This window comes from Heloderma suspectum, chromosome 3, assembly GCF_057233095.1.
Source record: "Heloderma suspectum isolate Gila_16-S chromosome 3, 16-S_ref, whole genome shotgun sequence".
Lineage (NCBI taxonomy): Eukaryota > Metazoa > Chordata > Lepidosauria > Squamata > Helodermatidae > Heloderma > Heloderma suspectum.
This window is the reverse complement of record NC_139460.1, coordinates 126,231,765-126,242,330: the sequence shown is the minus strand read 5'-3', so window position 1 is coordinate 126,242,330 and position 10,566 is coordinate 126,231,765.

The window sequence follows — 10,566 nt, the reverse complement described above, 5'->3', positions numbered from 1 at the left end:
ACGCCAATTTATGTAACATTTGCATATGCAAATTTATATGTATAAATGCAATTTTAGAAATAATTATTATAATTTAAATAGAAATACAGCACATCTCACCATAGTGTGGAAGGTGACCTGTGTGCCTTGCTGGTTCTGTTGTCCACGTGCTTTTGATGGGCAGCTTTAATGCCCAGCTTTTCGTTCTGATGGTTATCTTTAAACCAGACTTGGACTGGACAGCCCTTCAAATTGAGGACACCTTCAAACTGAGGTACCTTCAAAAGAGCTGCTTCAAATTGAAGCCACCCTTCAAATAGAGGACTGTCCTCTGTAAAAGAGGACACTTGGACACCCTAAGATATAAACAGAAACTGTTTTGCACAACTTGTGACCCATCAAGGTGAGCATAGCCTTCAGCCCTGCCCAAGTTATTGGCCTGCCAGTAACTTGGCAACTTGCTCCACCCAGTTTTTGCAATCCCAGGCAAGCAATAAAAAAAGGAGGTTTCTCATTTTTTTCCGATGAGGCTCTATACATGGTTGGTGGGCTGTGTTCACTTTGGTGTGTCAGAGTGCAGTACAGGCCCGAGGCAGATAAATGGAGATCTATGAGAACTCTCTCTACAAACTGCTCCAGTTTCAGTGAAATTCTCTATACCTCTTTTCCACATTGACATCCCAATATATAGCTGTTATAATTTCAAAAAACAAATAAAAAATAAAAAGTTGCCTCATAAATTAACAGACAAGAAATTTGATTCTTTATCCTGTCTCTACTCTGTGACATGGCTCTATGTGTTCCCCATGAATCAAGACAAAAAGCTCAAGTACATATACCAGGCAGAAAAATGGAGACATGTCAGTAGCACTCCCCACCACCTGTCAGGTTCTGAACCTAGCCAATGAAGCATAAGATTCCTAGACATATTGCAAAATTGTTTCCTAATGCTCCATAGAATCCCATTTTCTACATACTACAACTTCACAGACAACTGGAAGAGTTACCATTACTTGCGGCAACCACAACACATTTTTCCTCAGCCCAGCTCCAATACTAGTGAGCTGGTCAGAAGAAAGCAGTAGAGTATGTGGAAATTGGAGGTAAGGAGGGGGAAGGATGGGTTTTGCTCCCCCTGCCCTGCATGTTAAGAATATTCCCAGAGGGGTAGCTGTCTCAGTCTGTTCCAGCAAAAACAACGATGGGTCTTGTGGCACCATATAGACTAACACATTTATTCTGGCATGGGTTTTCATGGATAAAGTGGCCAGTGTCCATGAAAGCTCGTGCCAGAATAAATTCGTTAGTGTTTAAGGTCCCACAAGACTTGTTGTTTTAGTGTTAAAAGTTTTTTAAAAACCATAAAAACTTGTGAGGGCATACTTTATAAACTCATGCATTCCCTTGGGGCTTCTGGATTCCTACGCATGTTACCAAAGCAATAGGTTATCAGTGAGGCTTTTGGTAATTAACAAAGGAGTTCCACTCAGTAAGTGTAGTTAAATTTTATTATCATGCCTGCAACTTCAGTTAGAAATGCAAAATTGCTGGACATTCCTCCCCTTTATCTGTTTCTGTCTCTTCATAGAGAATAATGTTGTTGCATTGCATAACTGTGCAGACCAAGTAAAAGGGACAAACAAAACAACTGCATGATTGGAAGTGGGAAGCCTACTGATTACTTTTGGTAATCACCAAGGGAGTCCTGTTCAACATACTCTCCAATAAAGTGTAGGTTCAGAGCTCTGTGGTTATTATTGTCTTTGTGAACCCGGCCTTGTTAAACAGTGATGCAACTTCATCTATTCATTTCTTTCACAAACATAAACACCATCTTTTCTTTTTCTTTTTGGCTTGTTTAAATATTGGGAAGAACCCAACTAAAGCTAAGCACTAAGTCCCATTGATTTCAAAGGAAGAATGGCATAAATAGGTTCATTCTATAAGGCTGCAATCCTATATATATATACTTGGGAATATGTTGCATTGGACACAGTAGGGCTTATTTCCGAGTAAGCTTGCATTAGATTGGGCAACATTATCATAGTACCATTTATTCCCTCTCTCTTGTGTGTGTGTGTGTGGGGGGGGGGGATTATTATAGGTGTTGCATAGCCTAGGTTTATAGGATACATTGTATAGCTGAAAATAGGGCCTTTTTCAGCTCCTACATTTTACTCCACACCCCCAAAACTCAAACCAAAATAAAACAAAAAAAACAATTTGGACAAAAATTCTGGTGTTGTGGTTCTACACCAAAAGTAGAATTTAAAAGAGAGATTGGGGGGGGGGGAGAGAAAGAGAGGAAGTGATAGGTTTTGTCCAAATTCATCTTCAATTGTCGTTAAGATTAAACATCTTAATTTGTTAAGCAAATAACAATCGCAATAGGGAATCATTTGTGTTTTGTCCCTTTTCCTTGATCTACACTGTTATGCAAATTCAGATATATTATTCTCCAAGAAGAAACATAGACAGGATCTAGCTGAAGTTGCAGGGGCATAGGCTGATAACCAAACCCATCCACAATTAATGAAGGAACAGGGCAGTTTTCCCTATGTAATCCAGCTATATGGGAACCAAGAATACAATTCCTGTTCTAAGGAATATTATTCATACCATATCACTATCAAAGCAAATATAGTGAACCAGCACCGTTCCAGGTGAAAGGGAACTCACCGGCAGTTGTAGAAAAACGCTTTCATAATCGCCACTTTGAGGGTGTAGTCTTGAGAAGTCTTTCAAGGAAATTCTGCTACTTGTGAAATTCATTACTTCATGTTATCAACAGAGGTCACTGCTGCACTTCTATTCTCCACTGAACATTCCATTACAAGCCGTACCTGTGATATTCATCATGGTCATCACAGGACATAATTTCAGTGCACAGAAACTGATCTGAAGCACTTGTTAAGAACTTATGTGGTTTGAAAGTTCAGGATGTACAGATTTATAAGTGTGTGTGTGGCGGGGGGGAATACCAGGGTTTAAAAAAAAGGCACCCATCTTCAATTAATAGTCTCCCTCCCCTGCCCATCCCTATATTCAGCCTCCACAGAATCAAATCCATGGGTGTAACCACAGGAGCAAAAAGTGTAGGAGGGGAGAAAGTGTCCCTTAATTTGAGTTACTCAATGTATAGCTGTGCCAGCCTGCGGTCTGTGTGATTTTTCAAGTGATACTTTCAACTTGATTTCAGTGATACATGCTTCTTATCTGAAATTAAGCTTGCCTTCCCTACTATTGCTCTTTGAGGTTGCCAAGAGAAAGCAGCTTAGAGCAAGACAGATCCTAGAACAGCCATCCCTCTTTCTGATGAGGAATAAGTAAGGGATGGGTATCACTTTAGAGCATATAAGAGGCAGGCATGTGAAATACAACAGCAAGAGAGATCTCTCTCATTTTGAAGCTGGCTTTAAAGAAAAAAAACCTCTAGAGATGCATGGATTAGAGACGTGATGAACGTTTTCATGGAGGGGATGAATGACTCAAATTTGCATTCAAATATTTAAAAGCTGAGGGTGAACAATAAATTGGTACTGGTGTTGATAACATTGTTTTGTTTATACTGAATTGAAGGTGGAAGGGACAAGTTGATTAAATGAGCTTGTCTGATTAAAAACAGCCTTCCTCAATGTGGTGCCATCCTGATGTTTTGGACTTCAGCTCCCATCAGCTGCAGCCAGCATAGCCAATGGTCAGGAATGCTGGAAATTATCGTCCAAAACATCCGCAGGTCACCAGGTTCAGGGAAGGTGAGTTAGACAATAATCGTATCACAGGAAGGTCATACATTTCAAGTCCAGTTAGTTTGGTGTCAACAGGGGGAAAACATACAGAAACTTAATCCAGGCAAGATGGATGAACTGTCAGTCAGGGGTTCTTCTTATGTGGGCGGAGGTATACAACTTCTCCTAGATAGCATTGTACTCCACCTGAAAGATCAAGTATGCAACCTGTGGTACTCCTAGATTAGCCTTCCCTAACCTGGTGCCTTCCAAATGCAGTAGACTACAACTCCTATAATCCCAGCCAGCACAATGATGGGAGTTGTAGTCCAACACATCTGGAGGGCACCAGGTCAGTGAATGCTAACCTAGATCCAGCACTGTGCCTAGATTTCCAGGGTTTTGATAATTAGGAGGACCTTTTACCAGCTTTGTTTGATTTATCAGCTGCAGTCCCACCTAGAGAAAGTGGACCTGGCCTCAGTTATGCATGCCTTTGTTACATCGAAACTAGATTATTGCAGGGCTCTCTGCATGCAACAATTCAAAGAGAATTCAGAAACTGCAACTGGTATGAAATGTGGCCACCAGAATGTTGGCTGGTACATGGAGATGAGAGCATATCACTCTGTTCTTACATCAGCCACATTGGCTACCTGTTTGTTTTCAAGCTCAGTTTAAAGTGCTGGTGTTAACCTTTAGGGGCTCTAAAGGTTAATATCAGCCCTTTAATTCAACCCAGAAGTGACCTGGGACCAGGCTACCTCAGAGACCACCACCGATGTGAACCTGCCTAAGCTTTAAGATGGGCAGAACTGGTTCATCTCCATAGGACATGCAGTTGGCGAACACTAGACACAAAGCTTTCTTGGTAGTGGCACCACAGCTGTGGCATGTTATCCTGAAAGAGATCTGGCGGGTTCCTTTTATTCCTGTTTTCCGAGTTAACGGTTTAAATATTCCCCCAACCCCTTTTATTCAGGCAGGCATTCAATTACTCATTTGTTTTATGCTGCTTTTGATTGTTTACATTGCAAATAAAGTTATTGCTGCTTTATTTGCTATTTCTTAATTGTTTTTAATATTTGCATTTGATATTGTCTGCCATGTTGAGAGTGCACTAGTTTCATGGATGTTGTGTTTCTCATGATTTGCACTGTTTCTGTTGGGTAGTGGATACAGTGCTATGTCTTATCTCAGTTATCAGATATAAAACTACATGCCTTTTTTCCAGTTCAACTGAGTCTTATTACCTCAAATATTGATTGCTTTGACTCATTAGGTTTCCAGATATGAAGCAGATAATGAAGGGGTTTAGCTCAAGCAATATTATTTCAGCCAACTGAGCATTTAAAAATGTTACCTTCCTCTCAACAAAAATATTTGCAGTACAATATGATGATGACTCTATTCAGCCATTTAATTATATAAAGCCTGGGACAGCTGGTCAATGTGCTAGGCAGTTCAGAAATGGACGTCTGAATATAACAAAATATTAAAGTTGCGTCCACAAACACTTGCACAAAATGCTGTCTGTCACTGATCAGCACTTTATGGGTGCTTCCAGATGAGGCTTTTATCACACCATTTTCCTGCCTCATTTACAGGGGGTCTGGATGACAACCCCTTCATGGATCACTGCCTTGTTGTGGCGAAGGAGCTTGCGTAACTCAGTGAAGCCATAAGCTATGCCGTGCAGGGCCACCCAAGATGGACAGGTCATGGCGGAGAGTTCTGACAAAATGTGATCCACTGGAGAAGGAAATGGCAACCCACTCCAGTATTCTTGCCAAGAAAACCCCATGGAACGTATCACAAGGCTAAAAGATATGACGCCGGAAGATGAGCCCCTCAGGTCGGAAGGTGTCCAATATACTACAGGGAAGAGCAGAGGGTATTTCCAAGTAGAACCAGAAAGAGTGAAGCACCTGGGCCAAAGCTGAAAGGACACTCAGCTGTGGATGTGTCTGGTGCCGAAAAGAAAATCCGATGCTGTAAAGAACAATATTGTTTAGGAACCTGGAATGTCAGATCAATGAAACAAGGTAAGCTGGAGGTGGTCAAACATGAGATGGCAAGATTGAACATCGACATCTTGGGAATCAGCGAACTAAAATGGACAGGCATGGGCGAATTTAATTCAGGTGACCATCATATCTACTACTGTGGGCAAGAATCCCTTAGAAGAAATGGAGTAGCACTCATAGTCAATAAAAGGGTGGGAAAAGCAGTACTGGGGACGGGGTACAATCTCAAAAACGATAGAATGATCTCAGTACGAATCCAAGGCAAACCATTCAACATCACAGTAATTCAAGTCTATGCCCCAACTACTGAGGCCCAAGAAGCTGAGGTTGATCGGTTCTATGAAGACCTACAACACCTTCTAGAACTAACACCAAAAAAAGATGTCCTCTTCATCATAGGGGATTGGAATGCTAAAGTAGGAAGTCAAGAAATCACCAGGATAACAGGCAAGCATGGCCTTGGTGTACAAAATGAAGCAGGACAAAGGCTAATAGAGTTTTGCCAAGAGAACACGCTGTTCATAGCAAACACTCTTTTCCAACAGCACAAGAAGTGACTCTACACATGGACATCACCAGATGGTCAATATCAAAATCAGATTGATTATGTACTTTGCAGCCAAAGATGGAGAAGTTCTATACAGTCAGTAGAAATAAGACCTGGAGCTGACTGTGGCTCAGATCATGAGCTTCTTGTTGCAAAATGTCGGCTTAAATTGAAGAACGTAGGGAAAACCACTAAACCCTTCAAGTATAACCTAAATCATATCCCTTATGAATATACAGTGGCGGTGACGAATAGATTTAAGGGATTAGACCTGATATACAGGGATTAGACCTGATAGACCTGAGGAACTATGGACAGAGGTCCATAATATTGTTCAGGAGGCAGCAACTAAATCCATCCCAAAGAAAAAGAAATGCAAGAAAGCCAGGTGGCTGTCTGATGAGGCTTTACAAGTAGCTGAGGAAAGAAGGGAAGCGAAAAGCAAGGGAGAAAGGGGAAGATATATCCAACTGAATGCAGAGTTCCAGAGAAGAGCAAGGAGAGACAAGAAGGCCTTCTTAAATGAACAATGCAAAGAAATCGAGGAAAACAATAGAATGGGAAAGACTACAGATCTTTTCAAGAAAATCGGAGATCTCAAGGGAATGTTTTGTGCAAAGACGGGCATGATAAAGGACAAAGAAGGCAGGGACCTAACAGAAGCAGATGAGATTAAGAAGAGGTGGAAAGAATACACAGAAGAACTATACAGGAAAGATCTGAATGTCCCTGATAGCCATGATAGTGCCGTCACTGAACTTGAGCTGGACATCCTCGAGAGTGAAGTCAAGTGGGCCTTAGGAAGCATTACTAACAACAAAGCTAGTGGAGATGACAGTATTCCAGCTGAGCTATTTTAAATCCTAAAAGATGATGCTGTTAAAGTACTGCACTCAGTATGCCAACACATTTGGAACACTCAACAGTGGCCACAAGACTGGAAAAGGTCAGTTTACATTCCAATTCCAAAGAAGGGCAATGCCAAAGAGTGTTCAAACTACCGTACAATTGCACTCATTTCACATGCCAGCAAGGTGATGCTCAAAATCCTACAAGCTAGGCTTCAGCAGTATGTGAACTGAGAACTACCAGAAGTACAAGCTGGGTTCCGAAGAGGCAGAGGAACTAGAGATCAAATTGCCAACATTCGCTGGATCATGGAGAAAGCAAGAGAATTCCAGAAAAGCGTCTATTTGTGCTTCATTGACTACGCTAAAGCCTTTGATTGTGTGGATCACAACAAACTCTGGCAAATTCTTAAAGAGATGAGAGTACCAGACCACCTTACCTGTCTCCTGAGAAACCTGTATGAGGGTCAAGAAGCAACAGTAAGAACCGGACATGGAACAACCAATTGGTTCAAAATTGGGAAAGGAGTACGACAAGGCTATATATTGTCGCCCTGCTTATTTAATTTATATGCAGAGTACATCATGAGAATTGCCGGGTTGGATGAGTCACAGGTTGGAATTAAGATTGCCGGGAGAATTTTCAACAACCTCAGATACGCAGACGATACCACCCTAATGGCAGAAAGCAAAGATGATCTAAAGAGCCTCTTGTTGAGGGTGAAAGTGGAGAGTGCAAAAGCTGGTCTGAAACTCAACATTAAAAAACTAAGATCATGGCATCTGGCGCCACCACTTCCTGGCATATGGAAGGGGAAGAAATGGAAGCAGTAACAGATTTTATTTTCTTGGGCTCCAAGATCACCACAGACGATGATTGTAGCCATGAAATTAAAAGATGCTTGCTCCTTGGGAGGAAAGCTATGGCAAACCTAGACAGCATAGTCAGAAGCAGAGACATCACCTTGCTGACAAAGGTCCGCATAATCAAAGCTATGGTTTTCCCAGTAGTAATGTATGGCTGTGAGAGCTGGACTATAAGGAAGGCTGAGCGCCGAAGTATTGATGCTTTTGAACTGCAGTGCTGGAGAAGACTCTTACGAGTCCCCTGGACTGCAAGGAGGTCAAATCAGTCAATCCTAAAGGAAATCAACCCTGAGTGCTCACTGGAAGGACAGATACTGAAGCTGAAGCTCAAATATTTTGGCCACCAAATGCGAAGAGAAAAGTCACTAGAAAAGACCCTGATGCTGGGAAGGATTGAAGGCAAAAGGAGAAGGGGACGGCAGAGGCTGAGATGGCTAGATAGCATCACCAATGGAATGAATATGAACTTGAGCACACTCTGGGAGAGAGTGCAGGACTGGAAGGCCTGTCGTGCTGTGGTCCATGCGGTCACGAAGAGTCGGACACGACTGAACGACTGAACAACAACCAGATGACAAAGTCTTCAACTCATAACCATCCTCTGTGTATTCCCACCGTTTCTTCCATCTTTTTTTTACTGCAGAAAATCCGTTAAGGAAAATAAGACTGAATAACTGCACAATGTCTTCCAACTGTTAGTGCTAGGAGCCCTCCATCTAGAAGCACCCAATATCAAAGTGCTGCTTGCCCACACAAATCACGTTTTCAGGTGGCAATTTCTATTTCCATCATTAGTCCACACATCAGTTAGAAGTAGCAGCATTAGAGACAGAAGTACTTTTGTTCCAAAAGAGCATCAGCAGTTCTAAACCCAACAGGAAATACTTCTTTAATGAGGTACTTTCTCTGCCACATCCTGTTTTCTTGCCATTATTGCTGATTCAGGAAATGTAACTGCAGAACTCCATCAAAATGATCCTTGCATCATTTTTCAAACGTTGTTTGGTCTGGGTGGGTGCTTCTGAGTAGGGCTGGCTCCTTGCTCCATGGCCGCTACCAAGTACAGCCACTGCCATCAGTGAGGGATGATGACAATTCCATCCAGCCCCTTTCTTGCAAGGATTCTAACTATCATCCAAGGCTGGTGTCATAGTTGGCAGGGTTGGGCAACTGTTGAGGGTCCAGAAACCTGCATGGGCCCACAGAAGCTCCCTGGAGTTTCTCTTCCTTTTCACCATTGCAACCTGCTTGTTCATCTGCTTCTCACTCTGGCTGCTGCCCACTTGCTCACTGCCTCTCCTCCTGTCAAACAAGCACGTGGTAGCAATGATGAGAAAGGGGATGAGAAGCAATAGCTGGTGACAATGGCATTGAGAAGGTAGGCTCAATGAGGGAGAGGAATCACTGAGGTTGTCTTGCCCAAGGGCTCTCTAAACCTGGAGCCAACACTGCTACCATTATGTCATCTGCATGCTGGAAGAACTGCACAGCGGGAGCAGCCCTCACCCAGCTACTGTGGGCCTGGTTATCAGCTCCACACTCCTGGATTGATCGGGGGGCAGGGGCCTTCTCAGGAAGGCTTGCCTTTTTTTACTTCACTGCCATCCTTGAATGTGTATTGCCCCCCTTGGCATGGCTTTCCATCCTGGACATCAGGTAGAGGGTGAAGGAGTCTGTTGGTTCGCTCTAAGGTGGGCAATGTACTGGTGTGGATGCCTGCCTCCACTGAGACTGAAAACAACTAATGCTGTGCTGAACTCTGCCCCCTACTTTTGTGAAATTCTCCCCTCCCTGCGAAAGAGACATCGCTTTTTCTGCTTCCTTCATAGGGAGGCGGAGAATTTCAATTGGTTTTCTCCCTGGGGAGGGGTTCCATTTACCTTTTATGTGTAGGAAGTGGACAAGGGATCTTTGTTCTGTTCTGGGGTTGTTGTTTTTTAACTTTAAAAAAAAAAAATCCCTAGCTGTTATCGCAGCATCATGGGGCTCCTAGCAGAGAGACTTTCAGGGAGAACGGGGCTTTTAGAGTTATTATTTATTCATTTCTGTACTGCCCCCTAGCTGACATTCTCTGGACGGTTCACAACAATTCATAAGAAATACAAGAAATACACATTTCCCCCTAAAGCTCTAAAAGCCCCGTTCTTGCTCACAGCAGCACGGGTCAGTTAGCTCAGAGGCTTTCAGCTGGGCAGTAGCTCCTGAATACTCAGGAGACTGTGCGATGTTATGTGGTCTCCTGGGCACTCCAACAGCAACAGCAACAGCAGCAACAACAGAAAGAACAACCCTCAGCCACCTCCCGCACTTAGGGTAAATGGAACCCCTTCCCCCTCCCCAGCTAGAAAATTCTTCGAAATTCTCTACCTCCCCAGCTTCTTTCAATAGAGTATTAATTTTGCTCCCCACCCCCCAAGAATTACCTAACATGTTAGGCTTTAAATTTTTGGCACAGCACTAGTTCAAACACATTTACAAGCCACCTTGAAGACCTAAATCAATGAGATACTAATTAAAACCATTTTGCATCATAAAAGCTCTGAAGGTGTCTTTTTGGTACATAAAGAAAG